The sequence below is a fragment of the Triticum dicoccoides genome, chromosome 6A (genome assembly GCF_002162155.2).
Source record: "Triticum dicoccoides isolate Atlit2015 ecotype Zavitan chromosome 6A, WEW_v2.0, whole genome shotgun sequence".
In the NCBI taxonomy this organism is placed as follows: domain Eukaryota; kingdom Viridiplantae; phylum Streptophyta; class Magnoliopsida; order Poales; family Poaceae; genus Triticum; species Triticum dicoccoides.
In genome coordinates, this window is record NC_041390.1 from 167,134,969 (window position 1) to 167,141,675 (window position 6,707).

At 48.4% G+C, this 6,707-nt stretch overlaps 1 long non-coding RNA gene across 3 annotated transcripts; it reads right to left on the bottom strand.

The window, feature by feature from the left end:
- Positions 1–3,602: 3,602 nt before the first annotated feature.
- Positions 3,603–6,278, bottom strand: LOC119316448. Of its 3 annotated transcripts, XR_005152993.1 has the most exons (4): positions 5,715–6,278; positions 4,887–5,507; positions 4,302–4,346; positions 3,603–3,906 (listed from the first exon to the last, which is right to left on the bottom strand). It is a non-coding gene; the product is annotated as an uncharacterized LOC119316448 (long non-coding RNA). The 3 variants fall into 3 exon arrangements; XR_005152991.1 differs by having other exon boundaries at positions 4,302–5,507; XR_005152992.1 differs by having other exon boundaries at positions 4,257–5,507.
- Between the last annotated feature and the right edge of the window lie 429 nt (positions 6,279–6,707).

Genomic DNA, 6,707 nt, shown 5'->3' on the forward strand with positions numbered 1-6,707 from the left:
GCAGCGGTGGTTCACCATGGGCTGAGGCCCAGTTGGTGGAAGAGGCGGGCCGGCGGAGCGTTGGCTGGGCCTGATGAAGTGGGCGGCTTGGGTCTTGACTGGATCGAACAAGGAGGAGGGGGCACCGTCAACGCTCGAGTATGAGCATTCGCTTGATGCAGGATGTGGCTCAAAGCAGAGGAGGACGCAGGCGGGCGACGCAGCAGAGGGAACTTGGCGTGGAGCGGCGACGGGACTTGCGGTGGCGGGCGTGCAGGGAAGGGCGGCGAGGAGCAGTTTTCGATGGAGCCACGAGGGACTTCGGCACGACGCTGGAGGCGCGCTGTTGCGTTCGACGCGAGGAGCTCGGGAGGAGTGGTTGGTGCGGGAAGCGACGATGGCGGCAGCAGAAACTCCGGCATGAAGACGGGGAGGACTGCAGGAGGTGGTGCGGCGGCGGGGTTGGCCTATAGGTGGCCGAAGGCTGGCCGGGGTGGCCTGGTTCGGCGAGGTCGTCGGCGGCAGCGCTAGGAGGAGGTGGCGCCATGGTCTACTGCTACTCCTAGTGGCGAGGCAGCGTCTTGGGGTCTCCGGCAAGGCAGCGAGGCCGGACGAAACCAGAGACGGAGGGGGTCGGCGGTGGAGACGCTCCAGGCGGCGTCGTTGTCTCCTATTTGAGCAAACGAAGAGGAAGAGATGTGAGGCCGGAGGGAGAGAGAGACAGAAGAAGAAGATTGGGGAAGGTCATGGTGGTGCTCATCTTCGATGGCGAGCTCCTGTGGGTGCCGGCGGCAGTGGTCCAGCGAGGCAAAGGGCGGCTGGGACAAGCGTCGCTAGGGACTCCCTCCCGATCTAGATTGGATCGAGGAGGTTTGGCCAATGGGTGGAGCTGCGGGTTGCGGGAGCCGCGCGGGATCCGTTGGATCACCAATCCGACGGTCCAGATGAGGGTTGACTTGTTGGATCTGGAGGAAGAGTTGGAGGCTGTTGGTTGGGGTGGACCTGAAAACAAGGAGCGGCGATGGCTGCGGGAATGGAATGGATGGGACGGCTAGGTTCTAGGGTTAGGTAGGTTTACACCGATTATATAGCAAGTGTTTTTTTGTTAGGGGCTAAATGGACCCTTCGATCAAAATCGGACGGTCGAGAAAAATAGGCTAGGGAGCCCAAATAAGAAAAGGGAGATGTTTTATAGATGTTTGGGGATGATCCGGACCCATCAGTAATGACAACCCGGGTCGGGTTCAGGTAAGTTTCGAACACGCGCGAGGGGTCGATGCACTGTGCAAAGAGGGGTTAGGCGAACGAGGTCAAGTGTGTGGTTGGACTAAGAAGAGAGAGGAGGGATGCAACCCGGCAACCGTTTCCGGAGACGGGAAACGTCTGACGGTAGACCGGCTATATTGCCGCTATAGTTATCCGTTGGGGCATCAAACGGACTCCGAATGCAATGAAACTTGGCAGGCAGCCTACCGACAACATAACAACACAACATGCCAACTTTCAACCCATTCCGAGAACATTTTCTGGCCACTCATAACGATAATATTTCGGACATGCCGCGGGCGCGTGCAAGTGTGTCTGGGCTCAGAACGGACAACGGAGAGAACTGGGAGACCCGGATGGATGCAAGTTTTGAAAACATGATGATGCAATGCACATGATGACATGGCAAGAACGCGCATAACTGGAAGACACCTGGCGCAACGGTCTTGGGGCGTCACATTCAGCCTCCCACTTCATGTTTTAAGATGCGATTTTATTGGCACGTCTTGTCGAAGCAGAGATCGTGTCCCCTTATTATGGGATTCTCATCAATATGGGCGTTGATAAGCCAACCATTCCGTTGGCATAATCCCTTGGGAATAGGCGGGCTTTAAGGCCTATGAGGAGGCGTTTGATATTCGTTGCCTTTATAAAGGGGCACAGGCCTGTCTTTCTCCTCCACGCCTTCCTCTTCGTCAATCTTTCCAACCTCGAGTTCTAGCACCCAGGTTTCAACTTAACTATTCCGAGCCTCCCAGTCATGTCCAGACTCAGCCCTCAAGGCCAGTGGGTGGCCTCCTCTGTCACAAAGGAGGATATCACGAAGCTCCGGGTGGCTAGATAACTGCCCGCGGAAATCCCCCATAGGCTCCCTGCTAAAGGACAGGTTATTCCTACTCCCAGATCCTGTGAGAGGGTCGTATTCATCTCCCACTTCCTCCGGGGGCTATGGTTCGCTCTCCACCCCTTCGTTCACGGCCTCATGTTTTATTACGGGTTAGATTTTCATGATCTAGCTCCGGACTCCTTCCTTCACATCTCAACGTTTATTGTCATGTGGCGAGGCTTTTCTCCACATTACCCCTCACTTCGGTTTATGGCTCAAGACATTTAACTTGAAACCAAAGGTAATTGAGGGGGAGAAAATAGAGTGTGGAGGTGCCACGATAAACAAGCTCCCCAATGCTTTTTGGCCCAACTCTTTCTCAGAAGTTTCCGACCTATGGCAGCGGAAGTGGTTTTACATCACCGAACCTCGTGGTACCAAGTGGGCAACTGCAACTACGTTCCGACCTAGCCCTCCATTACAGCTCACATCATGGATTAATAAGGGGTTGTACTGGGGGTCCATTGATGAAGTGTAGACGCTACAAAGACGCATCCGGAGCCTCCTTGAAAAGGACACCGGCCTCATCAATGTAATCCAGGTAATGCTAGTCTGCCGGGTCCTGTCGTGCCAGCGACGGCCCCTCCGCATGTGGGAGTTCAATCTAGAAGGACCATGGACCCTTCAGCACTTCTTTAGCACGACGCACAAAGGAATGTGGAAGTTATTCTTCGGGGCACGGAGGTAGTGGCTGGATTCCACCGAAGACATCGGCCTCGACTGCAATCATCTGGATACCTCGGTAAGCACCCGACTCCCGAACACATCTTAGTTAAACATCTCGTAATACTGAGAAAACCATCTTGGCACAGGGCTGGGTAAATAAGGCGGAACGAATTAGCTGTTTGGCCCCTCTTCCTGAAGACTCATCCGATCCCGTGTTAACAAGGATGCTGGCTCCGGTGCCATATCAAGTTCCAGCAAAGGAGGACAAGGAGGAGAACAAGAAGGTCAAAGCTGACCACCATTCTAAAGGTACACCAGACGCTATGTCCGGGGAGATTGGGGCTCCCTCTTCCGAAGACAAAAGAGAAGGGGAAGCTGACATCGCTTCCCCATATGGGAAGAAGAGGACCGCCTTTTAACATCTGGAGGAAGGTGCTCCCACTACAACAGGAACCCCCCTCTAGCAACGCATTTTTCCGTATCTAAAAGCCCATATATGCGTTGCAAGTGTCTTTACCAACGATTTGGGATGCGTAGCCTTATCCAGTGTTGCTAGCGCACAACCAACGCTTATACTACCATTGGTAAAAGGACCGTTGCAAGAGTACAACACGTAAAACTAACTTCTACAACAATTCTATATGTTGGTGATTAACATTCATGAATCCAAACTTCACTACTTGGCAATAGAGAATGTGCAACGCTTAAGGTGTTGGTACATATGTAATGTGGATATTACATATATAATGGCGATAATTATGTATTGCATATGCTCCACACAGTGAGCAAAAAAAGTAAGAGAATATACCCAAGAGAGGAAATCATATATTGGATTAAAATGTTGGTTTACAATAGTGGATATTACATGAGGAACATCATCCCAATGTGATCCATAATCTAAATATTTTGTTGATATCCCTACAACTTAACTAAAACTTAACCGAGGAACATCATCCAACAGGAACAACATCCCTTCCCTACAACTTAACCAAAACTAAAGGCATCCATCATCATCATCATCATCATCATCATCATCATGAACCGTAGCATCATCATCATTGCATTATACTTGCCACACACCCATATAATCATCCATATATCTTCTGAATCTACAAAGAAAATAACAAAATGAACTATTAACACACAATGATTTGACATCATGCAACTAGTGACAGAGGCAGGTTATTAGTCACGTACAAATTTTAAAGGCCATGCAATCTTTGTTATACATAAAAAATTACTAGCATACATAGCAGATGGGAATGCATTCATAACTTACCTCAAGGTGATCATTGACCCGTTAGTAATAGTTTTCTTACCTTTTCTTTGAGGGGTTCAGGTTACATACTTAAACTATATGAGCCTAATATGAGTGTCTTCGTGTATGGCAGAAAGTTAGTGTTAACATTTGCTTTGATTGATTCCAATGTCAAACATATGAAATGGGACAAAGACACACATTTTGTATGGCATGTGGTGCGAAATCTGTTGGAGCAGCACGAACCTGCACCAATTGTTGGCGTCCCTTCTCCCACCTCCTTGTGAGATCCTGGTCCAAGCATGAGTACAATATATCAGAGTACAAATAGACTTTCAGTTTGTGCTTGTAAACATAATTTAAATATTAGTTACACACCAATTGTGGTAAAGGGCATAATTAAGTTATTCAACACATCATGCTGGTTAACATGGTAATTCGTGTTTGGGTAAAAATAAATTAGTCCGGACAAAATCACTGCCTATGCAGTATATATAGACAGCCAGAAAGACCTAAATATGAAATCGTTACGAAACAATGGAGAGACATGCTTACATTTTTTTTGAAGCTACAGACTTTTAACACAGCAAGGTATATATGTAGTGACCAGGAATAATCACAACAATTCTTTAATTGGAGTGTGAACAATTTGCAAAAGACATACAGCTAACGTAATTCAAAAAGCATTGTGCACACATCTTTTATTGTTTCAGAACATGAAAAGGGCGGGAAAACGCCAAATTTAGAACAAAATTAAGGACTGCTTCAGAACCACACACCGTTAGTCAGGATTTATACAATCCCGTATATTCTGGAAAGTAGCTTAATTACCTTATTATGCTTTCAGTAAGTGGCTGCTCTGAAATCCAAATAATGAAACCGCAGAGGAACGATATACATGTTGTTAGAAACAAATGTTTAGAATATTGCTCCCATAATAATGATTGTAGGATTTATATTGAAACCTCATCAATCAGTCTGATGTAAACATGAAACTGTATATATCAAGTACTCATTGCCATTAGCATAACTTGCGCATCGTCAGTAGGATTGTAGTCTGACTACCAAATAAACCAAGTAAAAGTTATCCACAGCGTTACACATTATTTCAAGAAAGTTGGGAAGCTGATGTGCTAAACATCACATTATGGAACATTATGTAATGTCTCATCATCATAGCTTATATTAATGCTGAAACTCGGAAGATATATAAAATATAACAGGAAGTTAACTAGAGTACTGGTGGGTATACATAGGAAATGACATAAAGTTCTCAAATCCTGTATGTGCAAATATCAACTAATTAATTACTTCGACTAGCATGTACTGAGAAGGAAAATCAGCTGTAAATTGAGCTATTAATCACCTCCCTATCAGGCCGCCGTACAGCTGGGTGGTAGCCTCGTTGCTCCCCATGTGCTTTAAACTGTCGTCATTGGACTTCCTATTTCGCTGCAACAACCATCATGGTGTTAATGCTTTAATTAGCCTGATTGGAAGAAGAGAAGATTGAAAAGTTGGAGTCTTCTAATATTTGTTTCTAACAGCAAAATCACATCAAGCACTTAAGCCCAAACAGTGGCAAATCCTAACACCACCAGAACAACAACGGTTCCTGATGTGCCACGAACTAGAGCAGAGGGGAGTGGACCAACTCACCTGAAGCCATAGCAGGACGAGGAGGAAGATCCACGGCTGCTTTGTCCCGAGCAGCAGCAAGGCTGTCCACTAGCGATTCCTCCCTGCACGTCTACAGGAGAAGAGAAGACCAGAGATCACAGAAAGTGGGAGAGAGAGAGAGAGGACGAAGCAAGGGAGGGGATGCACTCGCCGGACAAGAGGAGGACGACATGGCCACCGCGCCGGAGCCGACGCCTGAAACCCTAGCCATGGGGGAGGGTCGCGGGTGGGCTCTGGTGGCTGCGAGCGCCGAATCTAGCCGGATGGGAAAGCTCCGCGGTGCCAGGGGACCTCGGGCTGTGCTTCACGGTCATGGGATTCGGCGGACGTCGCCTAAATCAGCCGCTGCAGGTGGCGCAGCGAGGAGCTGCGTGAAGAGTGAGAGATGGGACGCGAGAGGGATGGACGCATGGGGGATGCGGTGGATCCGGCAGCCTCCGGAGCCGCGAGGTGGGAGGAGGCGAGGGGAGGGCCGGCAGCGAGGTGGGTCGGAGGAGGGAGATGAGGCAATGGGTGGCGGTAGTTTGGGAGAGATGAGGGGAATCGAGGGCTCTGTTTCTGACGCGTCTCTCTCTCCTTTCCTCTGTTTTTTTCATATGTAGGGTCATCAACTGCAATTTTGGAACGCATAGGCTTCAACGCTTATATCCGTATCTATTGTGAATTTTACAACGTGTAGCCAAAATGTTGTAAAATTTGTGTTTAGTGTCCTAAGCGAGGGAAGATGTCCTTGCCAGGCAGTTCGGGTTCGGAAGACGACGTTGACGCACAGTTCCTCCATAAGGACAAGCCTTTAGCCGAATCATAAGTGAACAAAGGTGTCCTAAACATATCTCGTTCCTTTCCGCTTACAAGGGCAACATCTGAAAATATACGTTTGCACTCCGGCATGCAGTCTTCCTTAACAGTCCTCCTCCTTGGGGGATCTTCTTCCGGAGATGATGGAAAGTGAGACACCTTCCCAGACCCTCT